Here is a 15,058-nt window from a genome sequence, read left to right as displayed (position 1 = left end):
CCTCTCGACAGCGACGTTGGTTCTGCCCCGGCTGTGTATGGACTGGAGGTGAAGCTCGGGTGGCCTGCCGCCTCACTCAGAAAGCTCCGTTCCAAGGTTCACCAGTCGTGGTGCTGCCGACCGGAGGCAGCCCGTGACCTCGTGTTTCCAATGGGGGAGCCGGCCAGCAGTTGAACACCCTCTGTGCGGAGGTGGTTCAGAACAGCGGGGGCACCACGCCGTCTTGCGACCGACACGCGATCTTGCGTTATCTTGCTGATGGACGGGTGTGAGAACACAAAGAAAGCCGGAGAATACATGAACGTGTGCTGAATTTTTTATGTGAAAACTCGTAAAACTTTTTAAATAAAACAAACGTTATTAATGTTCTACACCTTTATTCTTTATGTCTTCATATTTGCTCTCTGTCACTAGAGGACTCGTTGTTGTTGTCGTCTTCAGTCCTGAGACTGGTCTGATGCAGCTCACCATGCTACTCTATTCTGTGCAAGCTTCTTCATCTCCCAGTACCTACTGCAACCTACATCCTTCTGAATCTGCTTACTGTATTCGTCTCTTGGTCTCCCTCTACGATTTTTACCCTCCACACTGCCCACCAATACTAAATTGGTGATCCCTTGATGCCTCAGAACATGTCCTACCAACCGATCCCTTCTTCTAGTCAAGTTGTGCCACAAACTCCTCTTCTCCCCAATCCTATGCAATACTTCCTCATTAGTTATGTGATCTACCCATCTAATCTTCAGCATTCTTCTGTAGCACCACATTTCGAAAGCTTCTATTCTCTTCTTGTCCAAACTAGTTATCGTCCATGTTTCACTTCCATACGTGGCTACACTCCATACAAATACTTTCAGAAATGACTTCCTGACACTTAAATCAATACTCGAAGTTAACAAATTCCTCTTCTTCAGAAACGCTTTCCTTGCCATTGCCAGTCTACATTTTATATCCTCTCTATTTCGACCATGATCAGTTATTTTGCTCCCCAAATAGTAAAACTCCTTTACTACTTTAAGTGTCTCATTTCCTAATCTAATACCCTCAGCATCTCCCGACTTAATTCGATTACATTTCATTATCCTCGTTTTGCTTTTGTTGATGTTCGTCTTATATCCTCCTTTCAAGACACTGTCCATTCCGTTCAACTGCTCTTCCAAGTCCTATGCTGTCTCTGACAGAATTACAATGTCATCGGCGAACCTCAAAGTTTGTATTTCTTCTCCATGGATTTTAATACCTACTCCGAATTTTTCTTTTGTTTCCTTCACTGCTTGCTCAATATACAGATTGAATAACATCGGGGAGAGGCTACAACTCTCTCACTCCCTTCCCAACCACTGCTTCCCTTTGATGTCCCTCGACTCTTACAACTGCCATCTGGTTTCTGTACAAATTCTAAATAGCTTTTCGCTGTATTTTACCCCTTCCAAGTTCAGAATTTGATAGAGAGTATTCCAGTCAACATTGTCAAAAGCTTTCTCTAAGTCTACAAATGCTAGAAACGTAAGTTTGCCTTCCCTTAATCTAGCTTCTAAGATAAGTCGTAGGGTCAGTATTGCCTCACGTGTTCCGACATTTCTACGGAATCCAAACTGATCTTCCCCGAGATCGGCTTCTACTAGTTTTTCCATTCGCATTATAGCGTGTAAAATGTTGGTATGTCACGTAACTATGTCGGTGAGAGAGAAACACCTTACTGTAACCAAGTTTTGAATTCGATGAGTTCGTCCACACACGAGCACTGCGACATGTGCAACTATTCGGCGCCTTTGTTTCATTGTTGTTTGTCATCCTCCGTACAGTCTAGAGTTGGCTGCATCCTATTTTCATCTGTGAAAGAAGACCTTCAATGAAAATTTTGGAAATTGTTGATGTCATCAGTCCCTAGGCTTACACACTACGTAATCTAACGTAAACTAACTTACTCTAGGGACACCTCCGAAGGGGGAAGTCGCGCGAACCGTGGCAAGGCGCCCTAGACCACGCGGTACACCTTCGAGGACTGCACTTTCTAAGTGACCAAGCTTTGCAGGCAGAAGTCAGGTTGTGGCTGCGTCAACAAAGTCCATCTTTCTACAATGAGATTATCAACAAACTGGCCTCTCGTTGGGAGAAATGTGTTCCGTCACCAGGGTGAATAAGCTGAGAAGTAAATATGTACACATCAAGAATAAAGATGTACAATGCTAATAATGGTAGTTTTATTTAAAGCCTCATAGAATTTTGATATAAAAAATCGGAGGCTTTCCTTTTCAGCACGCCATATTATATCTGCTTACAACATGCACATACAATAGATGACCAACCAATAATCGAACAAAATCACAACGTTCATTTTAAGGATCATCACTATTTTGCAACATGAATAACGATGTTTCATACTATTTTATACACAGAACAACCACAGCTAAAAGAACTTTGTTAATATTTAAAAGTCTTCAATCCGTTTTCTACCATAAAGGTCTTAGAAGTTGTGGGGTTCACTGTGAATGATGTCTCTTCAAGCCACTTTAGCTGTTTAGTAGGCCTCTATTGGGAACACAAGCAGTTCCGCACCGTTACAGATGCATCTTCAGGGAATACACTATTAACTGAAATGTAATTTTTCAAAATAGAATTTTATTAAGAAAGTGAAGGAGGGAATTTTTTTATAAAAATTCTTAGAAATATTTGTCGAACATACATTAACTGTGACACTGTCAAATTTTTTAAAAAGTCAATGCTCACATGTTTAGCCCTCAGTCAGACAGATAGCTATGATGCCCCGTAGTTCAGTTGCAAAGCGAAAATGTTAATCCATTATAGGTTGTTGTCAACAGTAAAACTGGCATTAAGCATCAGTACGCGAATGTCAAGCTGGACACACGGGGTGATTACACCTAATATAAAAAAATAAATGCAACCATTAAAATTTATGTCCAAAGGGTGTAAAAAACTTAGTCTACGGGTTCTGCGATGCTAAATAATAGCAACCCACCGAAGTACTGGTGCGTTTTGAATCACTTACCATTAAGCAAATGTAAAACCGCTGACTGTTTGTTAATACCAGTGCTATGGACTAGTTCTACTATAAACTCATATTGCCAAACATTCATCCCCAGTTTGACAGTTTGATACCATGAATCATGAGATTTGCTGTGATGGAAAACTATGAAAAAGAATGAACCTATGGCAAGAAACCACTTGCAATGTACACGACCGACCTTGATGGTAAAGTAATGCAAGTGGCACGAAAGTAAAAGTAACGTTACTTAACCAAGCCTGTTTTGCAGGGACGCCATAATGAAAAGCATAAAATAAGTAAAAGAAATCCTGTAATATGTTTCTGCTCCGGCAGACGTACGCCCAGTTTTTTAAATGCACGTTCCACAAATATTTTTAAATTTTTTTATAAAAACATGTTCCCACTTTGTCAATAAAATCCTATTCTGAAAAACTGCAAGTCAGTTAACAGTGCCTCATCGTAGGCAGCTAAAGCGGAAGAGTCTTGACTCACTATGAATCTCTTCAATTTATTAGACCTTATTTAGCAAAAAAAGGGTTTGAAGATTCTTAAATGTTAACAATGAATAACGATAATATTGTGAAGCTACAATATTTTCATGTCAGTACTTATCTTTTGGAATGGCAGCAGTCGTCCAGCGGTAGACTTAGTTTCTTCAAGATCTGAAATTAGTTGGTCTACATCTTCATCCACATCTGTACTTTGCAAAGCACCCTGAGATGCATGGAAAAGGGTACGTCCCATTGTACCAGCTATTAATGTTTCTTCCCGTTCAGTTAAAATATGGAGCACGCGGAGAATGATTGTTCGAATGCCTGTGTGCGTGTAGTAATTATTCTAATCTTATCGTCATGGTCCCTATGCCAGCCACACGCAGTGGGTTGTAATAATTCCAAGAGCCATTATTTAAAGCCGGTTCTTGAAACTTTGTTAATAGATTTTAACGTGATAGTGTACGTCTATCTTCAAGAGTCTTCCAGTTCAGTTCCTCCAGTATCTGTGAGACACTCTCCTACGAATTAAACAAACCTGTGATCATTCGTGCTGCCCTTCTCTGTGTACGTTCAACATCCCCTGGTAGTCCTATCTGGTACGAGTCCCACACATTTGAGCAATATTCTAGAACCGGTCGCACGAGTGATTTTTTAAGTAATCTCCTTTGTAGACAGACTGCACTTCCCCCCGTGTCCTACAATAAATTGAAGCCTCCCACCTGCTTTACCCACGACTGAACCCATCTGATCATTCCATTTTAAACCCCTAGAGAGTGTTAGACCCAGGAATTTGTATGAGTTGGCCGGTTCCACCAACGACTCATTGATATTATATAGTCACAGGAGACTACATCTTTTTTCGTTTCGTGAAGTGCAAAGTTTACATATGTGAACATGTAGAGCAAGTGGCTAATCTCTGCACCACTTTGAAATCTTATCAAGATATGGCTGAATATTTGTCCAGCTTCTTTCACATAGTACTTCATTATAGATAACTGCATTATCAGCACAAAGCCTGATTTTACTATTAACATTGTCTACAAGGGCCCCAACACACTTCCCTGAGGCACACCCCCCAAAGTTACTTCTACGTTTGACGATGACTGTGCATCCAAGATAACATGCTGTGTCCTCCCTAACAAAGAAGTCCTCAATCCAGTCACAAATTTCTCTTGGTACCGCATATGCCTGAACTTTTGACAATAAGCGTAGGTGCGGTACTGAATCAAAAGCTTTTCGGAAATTAAGAAATACAGCATCTACCTAGTTGCCTCTCAGTATGTCATGTGAGAAAAGTGCGAGTTGGGTTTCACATGATCGATGTTTTCGAAATCCACGCTGGTCGGCACTGAGAAAGTCATTCTGTCCAAGATACCTCATTATGTTTGAGCTCAGAATATGCTCTTAAGATTCTGCAAGAATTTTATGTCGAGGATATTGGACGGTAGTTTTGCGGATCATTTCTACTACCCTTCTTGGTGATGGGTGTGACCTGTGCCTTTTTTGCCACAACTGGGCACGGTTTTTTGTTCGAGGGAACTACGGTAGATTATAGTGAGAAGAGGGGCTAACTCATCCGCAAATTCAGTATATAATATGATAGGGATTCCATCGGGGCCTCGACGTTCAGTTTTAATAATTTCAGCTGTTTCTCAACATTACTGACACTAATACTTGTTTCATTCATCTTTTCAATGGTACGAAGATTAAATTGGAGAAATTCTCCTGGGTCTTCCTTTTTAAAGCAACATTTAAAAACGGAGTTAAGTATTTCAGCTTTTGCTTCCTACCCTCAGTTTCAGTTCATATTTCATTCGTTAAGGACTGGACACTACCTTTGCTGCCACTAACATCCTATACATACTTCCAGAATTTCCTTGGATTCTGTGAAAGATTGCGTAGTCATTGAAGGCATCACGCATTGCTCTCTTGACAGCCAAACGCGTTTCATTCAGCATTTCTCTGTCTGTAGCCCAGAGAATGGTAAACTGTGGTTATTTTAAACTTGAGCCAGAGTTCCTCTACATGCTCCTGCCCTGTGCTGAAAGCTTCAAGTATCTCATTGAGATATGGCACTACTGATTTTTTATCTAGTTTACTGAAAATATACATCTTTCTGCTTGTTTCAGTTGTTCTGTGTACTTTGGTAATCATTGTTGCCCCAACCACGTCATAGTCACTAATATCAGTTTCAATGTGGACATCCTCTATTTGTTGCCATTAGATCCGATATATTTCCATCATGAGTGAGGTTCCTAACTACCTGTTCCAGGTAGCTTTCAGAGAAGGCATTTAGTAAAGTTCACACTATGTCTTATCACGTCCACCACTAACAATACTGTAATTGTTTTAATTAATTGTTGTAAGATTAAAGTCTCCACTGATGATTACAGTATGATAGGGGAACTTCCATACAAGTGAACGGAGGTTTTCTGTACAGTTTTCGGTTGCATCAGGAGATGAGTCTGGTGGGCGGTGGAAGGATCCATAATCATTTTCCCCAAAAATTTCACTGCTATCAATTTCAGGTTTCAACCAGCTAGTATTATGTGAGCTTCAATTCTTTTAATGTATGCTTCAAACTCTGACATTTTGTTGCGATTGCTTCGGCAGTTTACCGTAGGACTTAAATACTCCCAACTGTGGTAGATATTTCTTTCGATCTTACACTGATACTTCTGGGTTTCCTACAGCTATCGTTTTGTGGATTGGATGGAGAGTCGCCTAATCTAAAAAAACACTTCTGAGCACCCCACACACAGTCAGCTAACTGAATAGCAGCCTCTGATGTGTATTGCATACCTGACCTATTTAGCAGGTCCCTGCTGCTCTCAGCCGTATGGCACAAGTGCAAGGAGTCGCAGGCTAGCTTGTCACAGAACTGTAGAAGTCTGGTTCAGGTCCGCAGCTCGTGGTCTAGTGGCCAGCATTGCTGTCACGGGGTCCTGGGTTCGATCGCTGGCGTGGTTGTTTTTTTTTTCTGCTTGGGGACTGGGTGTTTGTATTGGCCTCATCATTTGTGAATGTGACTAGATTGGACTGTGTAAAGATTGGGACTTCGTACGGGCGCAGATGACTACGCAGTTGAGCGCCTCACAAACCAAACATCAACAATCTCTGGTTCAGTCCTTCTACTCGACTCAGAACCAAAGGGCGACGATCAGTTCTGGGGACAACGCTGCAAGTTGCGAGCTTCGTTGAAACTCCATCAGTGCCTGCCGGAACAGCCTCTTCAACACGCTGAGGCTCCAGGCATATGCACTGAGTGCCTGATGTCCCTTCCTGTCCCTTGGTGCCATTCCCCTAAGGGGTGCCACCATTCTCCGTACGTTTGAACTGCCGACGATTAATAGTCCCTTACCCTTCTGTGTTTGCCTCCTCCGAAACCAGACAAAACATCTTCACCTCCAACTAAGTGAGAAGGCTAACGCCACTTTTAACATAGCTGATTTGTTGCCAGCTCTTTGATTCAACATCAGTAATATTCGACAAAACTATCAAAAGAATGCCTATAAATTGGCTCTTGACCTCGCAGTCTTATGACGGTAATCAGTTAACAATTTCGGAGAAATATACCCGACCTCCTTTACTTTTCTAAACTTACTTGCAACTATCTACTCGCAGTTATGGCGCGAATGACAACTCCAAATAGTCTAGTAGTCAGTGTATGTATCTGATGATTTTCAGTAAAGTAAGTATTATCTGTGTTTTCGACAACGTCGATGAAATTCTGATTTTATGTAATAGTTTGCTACATTAAAACGTATTTTTGCCTTATGCAGTTATCACCCTGTTTATTTAAACGGGTCGTAATAAATATCAGGGTGATTACGTGTTTGGAGTCAACTTATCCGGTGTGAAAATCGCACTAAAATGTTTTCATAATTTACAAAATGAGTAGTGAAATAGCAAACCAGGACGAAAATAGTAAAAAACTGAGATTCTGAAAAAAAAAGTTGAAGATTACGAGAATGCGACGAAAAAAAGGTATCGGATGATTCTTATACTAAGAAGTCTGTATCGAAAGATTTAGTTTAGAAGAACGAAACAGCCTTGGTATTTTATAAGGTGCACACGCGGAAGTCTGTGAGCCACCTTGTCAAGATGCAGCAGTATTCGGACAAGTCAAATGTCATGCGCACTCCGGCCGCTTACAATCTTTCTCAAACAATTGAAAAGAAACTGCTGAATAAAAAAATTGTTACCTCATCATAGTCTCATTCTTCAGCTTCATACTGAACTGTCTATCGTTTCGTTAATGATCAACCTTTCTGTGATATTTAGAAATTAAGTAAGCAACCATACGAAATTAGAATGGTTTCTGATGAAATACAGATGTCGCTGTGAGTTTTTGTATGGCGCATGTTAGGTAATGCCTTAATGCGTGTGAAATGTAGCTAACATACTAAATTTTACTTTCAGCTCTGGAGGAGATAGATATACAGGGTGGTCCATTGATAGTGACCGGGCCAAATATCTCACGAAATAAGCATCAAACGAAAAAACTACAAAGAACGAAACTCGTCTAGCTTGAAGGCGGAAACCAGATGGCGCTATGGTTGGCCCCCTAGATGGCGCTGCCATAGGTCAAACGGATATCAACTGCGGTTTTTTTTTAAATAGGAACCCCCATTTTTTATTACGTATTAGTGTAGTACGAAAATAAATATGAATGTTTTAGTTGGACCATTTTTTTCTCTTTGTGATAGATGGCGCTGTAATAGTCACAAACGTATAAGTACGTGGTATCACGTAACATTCCGCCAGTGCGGACGGTATTTGCTTCGTGATACATTAGCCGTGTTAAAATGGACCGTTTACCAATTGCGGAAAAGGTCGATATCGTGTTCATGTATGGCTATTGTGATCAAAGTGCCCAACGGGCGTGTGCTATGTATTCTGCTCGGTATCCTGGACGACATCATCCAAGTGTCCGTATCGTTCGCCGGATAGTTATGTTATTTAAGGAAACAGGAAGTGTTCAGCCACATCTACATCTACATCTATACTCCGCGAGCCACCTTACGGTGTGTGGCGGAGGGTACTTATTGTACCACTATCTGATCCCCCCTTCCCTGTTCCATTCACGAATTGTGCGTGGGAAGAACGACTGCTTGTAAGTCTCCGTATTTGCTCTAATTTCTCGGATCTTTTCGTTGTGATCATTACGCGAGATATATGTGGGCGGTAGTAATATGTTGCCCATCTCTTCCCGGAATGTGCTCTCTCGTAATTTCGATAATAAACCTCTCCGTATTGCGTAACGCCTTTCTTGAAGTGTCCGCCACTGGAGCTTGTTCAGCATCTCCGTAACGCTCTCGCGCTGACTAAATGTCCCCATGACGAATCGCGCTGCTTTTCGCAGGATCATGTCTATCTCTTCTATTAATCCAACCTGGTAAGGGTCCCATACTGATGAGCAATACTCAAGAATCGGATGAACAAGCGTTTTGTAAGCTACTTCTTTCGTCGATGAGTCACATTTTCTTAGAATTCTTCCTATGAATCTCAACCTGGCGCCTGCTTTTCCCACTATTTGTTTTATATGATCATTCCACTTCAGATCGCTCCGGATAGTAACTCCTAAGTATTTTACGGTCGTTACCGCTTCCAATGATTTACCACCTATGGCATAATCGTACTGGAATGGATTTCTGACCCTATGTATGCGCATTATATTACATTTATTGCGCATTATATTACATTTATTGCGCATTATATTACATTTATGTGAAACGTCAATCACGATGATGATGCCCAAGTAAGTGTTTTAGCTGCTGTCGCGGCTAATCCGCACATCAGCAGCAGACAAATTGCGCGAGAATCGGGAATCTCTAAAACGTCGATGTTGAGAATGCTACATCAACATCGATTGCACCCGTACCAAATTTCTGTGCACCAGGAATTTCATGGCGACGACTTTGAATGTCGTGTACAGTTCTGCCACTGGGCACAAGAGAAATACGGGACGATGACAGATTTTTTTGCACGCGTTCTATTTAGCGAGGAAGCGCCATTCACCAACAACGGTAACGTAAACCGGCATAATATGCACTATGGGCAACGGAAAAGCCACGATGGCTGCGACAAGTGGAACATCGGCGACCTTGGCGGGTTAATGTATGGTGCGGCATTATGGGAGGAAGGATAATTTGCCCCCATTTTATCGATGGCAATCTAAATGGTGCAGTGTATGCTGATTTCCTACGTAATGTTCTACCGATGTTAGGCTGCTACAAGATGCTTCACTGCATGACAGAATGGGGATGTACTTCGAACATGATGAATGTCCGGCACGTAGCTCGCGTGGCAGTTGAAGCGATATTGAATAGCATATTTCATGACAGGTGGATTGGTCGTCGAAGCACCATACCTGGCCCGCACGTTCACCGGATCTGACGTCCCCGGATTTCTTTCTGTGGGGAGGGTTGAAGGATATTTGCTATCGTGAGCCACCGACAACGCCCGACAACATTCGTCAGCGCATTGTCAATGCATGTGCGAACATTACCGAAGGCGAACTACCCACTGTTGAGAGGAATGTCGTTACACGTATTGCCAAATGCATTGAGGTCGACGGACATCATTTTGAGCATTTATTGCATTAATGTGGTATTTACAGGTAATCACACTGCAACAGAATGCGTTCTCAGAAGTGATAAGTTCACAAAGGTACATGTATCACATTGGAACAACTGAAATAAAATGTTCAAACGTACCTACGTTCTGTATTTTAATTTAGAAAACCTACCTGTTACCAACTGTTTGTCTAAAATTGTGAGCCATGTGTTTGTGAATATTACAGCGCCATCTATCACAAAGCGAAAAAAGTGGTCCAACTAAAACATTCATAGTTCTTTATGTACTACACGAATATGTAATAGAAAATGGGGGTTCCTATTTTTTAAAAACGCAGTTGATATCCGTTTGACCTATGGCAGCGCCATCTAGGGGGCCAACCATAGCGCCTTCTGGTTTCCCCCTTCAAGCTAGACAAGTTTCGTTCTTTGTAGTTTTTTCGTTTGACGCTTATTTCGTGAGATATTTGGCTCGGTCACGATCAATGGACCACCCTGTATATCCCAAGTCTCCAGAAAATGGATTGTATGTAGGGTGCTCACTTCCGCTATACGCAAACGACATTATGAGTGAGGGATATGCATAACATCTAGGGTTGCTAGACGTACGGTTTTAGCCGGAACAATAAGGAATTTTCCTGTTCTGTTCCGGGCACGGTGCAAACCTTCAACCGTACGCCAAACGTTCCGATTTTTAATCTTCCAGTACCAAATTTTACGTTTTTCATGCTAGGGAGCGCATTTAGACTGAGAGTGAAACGGATGTGACGTCAGAAGCAGAACTGCGTTGTTTGCAGTCTGTTAACAAATTGATCAACGAAGCCTGCCTAGCTTTAGCGCGGCAGAAGTCGGTCGGCTTCGGCCTGCTCATGTTTCGTGTCGGTTGATGCCAACCTCAGCCAGTGTTGCGAAGTTAGGGGTTTTCCCCCAAATTTTGGAGGAAGCTAGATGGAAAGGGTTTTTTGTAGGTGCTTCATTTTTACGGAGGGATTATTGGGGGGGGGGGGGGACTGAGAGAAAGACAGAAAACGCGCGCGAACGATAGCGGTTGAGTTCATGGAGACTAGAGCAAAGGAGTGTGCACAGCGTGCTTGAGCGTTGGACACGAAATCCGTACCTCTTGTGGCGGCGCTGCGGTCGGCAACATCTAAGACGTGTATATATGTAGACGGTGGCGCTCAATGGTATTGTACTACTATTGGTGGATGTTGCGCCCGCGGTAGAACACGGAACTATAGAAAGAACAGATTTCCAGTACGCTGATACTACGTATTCTTCTATCCTGTGATCACGCCTTCACTCTATTCTCCATGGTTGAGATTCTAACGTGGCCAGGTACCTGATGGCCTATGTAGCAGCGTATTCTACTCCGTAAAATTACGAAGTACGTTACAATTGCCTTTCTGAAGTACCACGAAATGAACAAGAATATCATTGAATAACGATTGGTGCTTATATTCATGGTAGAATGCCAAAAGAAAACACGAAAAGATACTATGCGAAATGTTGGGAGACTGATCCAGAACTCAAAGGTTTGCAGCCAAATTTTGTTTATTAATTGGTATAAAAACTGTACATAATATATCGCATTCTAGTCGAAATATTACATTCTCTTTATCATACTCTGTCCGAAATAAAGAATAACCGAATGTGATCACGGAAAATCTAAATTGGAAAGTAAAATGAGGTTAGGGAGATAACCTAATTTCCGGTGTCAGATTGTTTCCATCAGACATTGTTTTGCAGCAATATTCGTAATGAATTGTCATGTAAATGTTGGTTCTTCCGATCAATATTTATTATACAAGAATTTCTTCGAAGCTTCCGGACCAGGAGACCAGCCACGATTTTCGCAACATTTTCTTAAAAAAGGTAAAGTAGGTCAAGTATGTCAGTTGTCCGTGCGTTTCATTTCAGTTCGTGGAATGGGGTTGGGTTGTTTTGGGGGAGGAGACCAAACAGCGGAGTCATCGATCTCATCGGATTAGGGAAGGGCGGGGAAAGAAGTCGGCCGTGCCCTTTCAAAGGAACCATCCCGGCGTTTGCCTGGAGCGATTTAGGGAAATCACGGAAAACCTAAATCAGGATGGCCGGACGCGGGATTGAACCGTCGTCCTCCCGAATGCGAGCGTAGTGCGCCACGTCGCTAGGTGACTTGTGGAATGCCTTTGAACAGGAGCTTGATTTGGCAGTGACTGACTATTACTTCCAGGTGTTGCACATTAATTTTATTTCTATATCAGTTCGCTAACTTGTCTAGCTTATGAATGAATCATGGGGATATTTCTATCGGCACGGCATTTTGAATATTTTCATGCTTGCACTCGTGACGTTAGATATAGAGGTGGTGTGAAAGCTCTTTTTAACTAATATGTTTACATTTATTCCGTTCCCCAAGCAGTTGAGGTGGTCTTTGCAACTCATTTAAAAATTGTCTAAATCTTGTCAATCTGGTTTAATTTGCACTGATAAATACCGTTATATATTCTTCAATTTGGTATTATTTTTATTACAGGTTGGATAGGACCTGATCCAACTGATTCATGCTCCACGACTTGCAAGTACCGTCGAATTACGTTAAAAGCGCACAAAAAGGATCTCGTGAGTCACGCAGAGACTGAAAAACATAAGAAGGCTGTAGCATTCGACAAATCTGCAAAGTCATGCAAAACTTTGACTTCAACGTTCAAATCAGTTTCGTTGCCTGCGATTTCGGGTCTAAAACTCCATCATACTAAATATTCGATGTTAATTAAAAATTTGCATGCTTCAGCATTTGGTAGAAGCAATTGGTGATGGTCCGTATTCGATCATAATCGATGAGAGCACTGATCTTTCAACGCAAAAAGTTTTGTGTGCTATGCTGCGATTTTTCTGTGCAAAGAAAAAGGCACTGATCACAACTTTTTACAGATTGATAAAAATAATTGATGCTAATGCAAAAAGTATGCTCGGTGCCATTAAAGCTCAGTTAGAAGAAGATGGTTTGAGAGTTGAAAATATGGTCGAGATTGGCGTCGATGTCGCGAGTGTCATGGTTGGGAAACACAATTCTGTCACCGCTCTGTTTAAGAATAAAATAGGTGACATAATTGTCATGAGGTCCGTTTGTCATTCACTCCATTTGTGCGCTGAAAAGGCATCGCAGACATTACCGCCTCAACTGGAATTCCTCGTACGGGAAACGCGTAATTGGTTTTCCTACAGCCCTAAACGATCAGAAAAGTATAAGATACTGTACGAAACTATGAATGGCACTGGAAAACAAAAAAAGATTCAAGGCCCTAGTGGAACACGTTGGCTTGCACGGTCCGAGGCAATTACACAATATTACATCAGTGGGAAGAACTACAACTGCTATTTTCAATTGCTAAATCGGAAGATAAATGCTTTATGGCTGAACAGCAGTACCATTCAAAGCTTTTCTGGCCTCCTTCAAATTTGAACTGAAAAGTATAACGCAACTGAATTTACTTTTCCAAAGTGACCGCGAGGAACCTACTAAGTTGCTCGAAGATCTATTTTTGATATTCAAAAGTTTACGGCAAGAACTTGATGTACCATCGAGCCTACAGAAGGTGAGTGACAGTGAATTTGCGGATTTTGATTTCGAGTCCCATCTAATGCATACATCCGTAATGTATTTTGGCTATCAGTTTCACTCCATTGCAGAAAATATCGACGAAAGACTTACCAGATGCCAAAGAACAGTGCAAGAAATTTCTCTGTACTTTGGGGCGAGAAATTCAAAAAAGATTGCCAGATAATCTGTCTATTCTGAAGACGATGGCCAATCTTCACCCTCAAGTTGCGTTTGCCTCAAATAAAACTGGGTGTGTCTGGAATTTTCACTAAAATTTAACAGAACTCACTTACACGGCGACAAGAATGAAATGGAATCGGAATGGAATCAGTTACAAAATAAGTCGTGGTCGAATGTAGCCAACACCGTTGAATTTTTTACCGAGGTGTTTCAAGATTGTGATTTCGCTGGACAAAAGCGTTTTGGAAATATAGCCAAATTTTCAATGGCACTGCTCACGCTACCAATACCAAACGCAAGTATCGAACATGTAACTATAAATAAATTGCGCAATAACCTGCCTCTTGGAGTACTTCAAAGTATCATGATAGTAAGATTTACATTGCAAAGAGACTGCGGTTCATGTGTCAAATTCGTTCCATCTACTCGTATGCTCGAATTATTCAACGTCAATATTCATGGTCCCAAGCTCTCAGGCAATAGTAAAACGCAACATGATACTCAAGCCTTTGACGAAATGTACGATGTTTTGTAAGTCGAAATCGGAGCACATTTTTATCATTCCCGAAATATTTTTGTTTCATGTTAAATTAGAAGAATTCGTACTGTGTGTTATTTTTTTTTCATTATCATTATCGTCTTAACTTTCAGGTTTACTAACCTCGAAGTTAGTGAACAAACAGCATTACCAAGTTTTTCATATAATGAATCAAATACCCTTACATAAAAATGTCTTGTTTTATATCAATTAACGTCATCACAACGCTTAAGAATTAGTCGAAATAATTCGCCAGTGTCTGTTTATCATAATAGGGTATTTAGATTATAAGTTGCATTGTATAAAATACAGTTATGTAAATAAAATCATTTCTTCGTACCCGAGTGTTTTTTTATTAATAGTTCAGTGTTTCTGTCAAACACAGATGCCTATCTGGAACGTTTTCTAGGAGTTGGCAAAACTGACCTCAGCGATGCAACATACAACCTTGCTTTGCAGCCGTTGCGAAGTAATTGTTGTGGTGTGTTCTTTTTATTGCCAAAAATGTAATTTTTATTGCTGGCTGTTTTCAGTTTAGAATTATCTATGATACGGAATTAGAAGCAAAAAAACACCGTCATTCAACATGAAAATATCAATTCCGATTGGAGCCTAGCTTGGACATAAATTGGTACCGGTATTATAATAAGTGCGAATTTAGTAGTAACACTGCGTGAC

At 41.2% G+C, this 15,058-nt stretch overlaps 1 protein-coding gene across 10 annotated transcripts in view; it reads left to right on the top strand.

Annotated features, from left to right (window-relative positions):
• The window catches only part of LOC126419883 (trichoplein keratin filament-binding protein), a 791,911-nt gene that overhangs the window by 632,779 nt on the left and 144,074 nt on the right, over positions 1-15,058 (top strand). The gene's annotated exons all lie outside the window — the stretch shown is intronic.

Source organism: Schistocerca serialis, chromosome 9 (genome assembly GCF_023864345.2).
Source record: "Schistocerca serialis cubense isolate TAMUIC-IGC-003099 chromosome 9, iqSchSeri2.2, whole genome shotgun sequence".
Taxonomy (NCBI): domain Eukaryota; kingdom Metazoa; phylum Arthropoda; class Insecta; order Orthoptera; family Acrididae; genus Schistocerca; species Schistocerca serialis.
The sequence above is the reverse complement of the archived record's forward strand: the minus strand, read 5'-3'. Positions and strand labels throughout refer to the sequence as shown.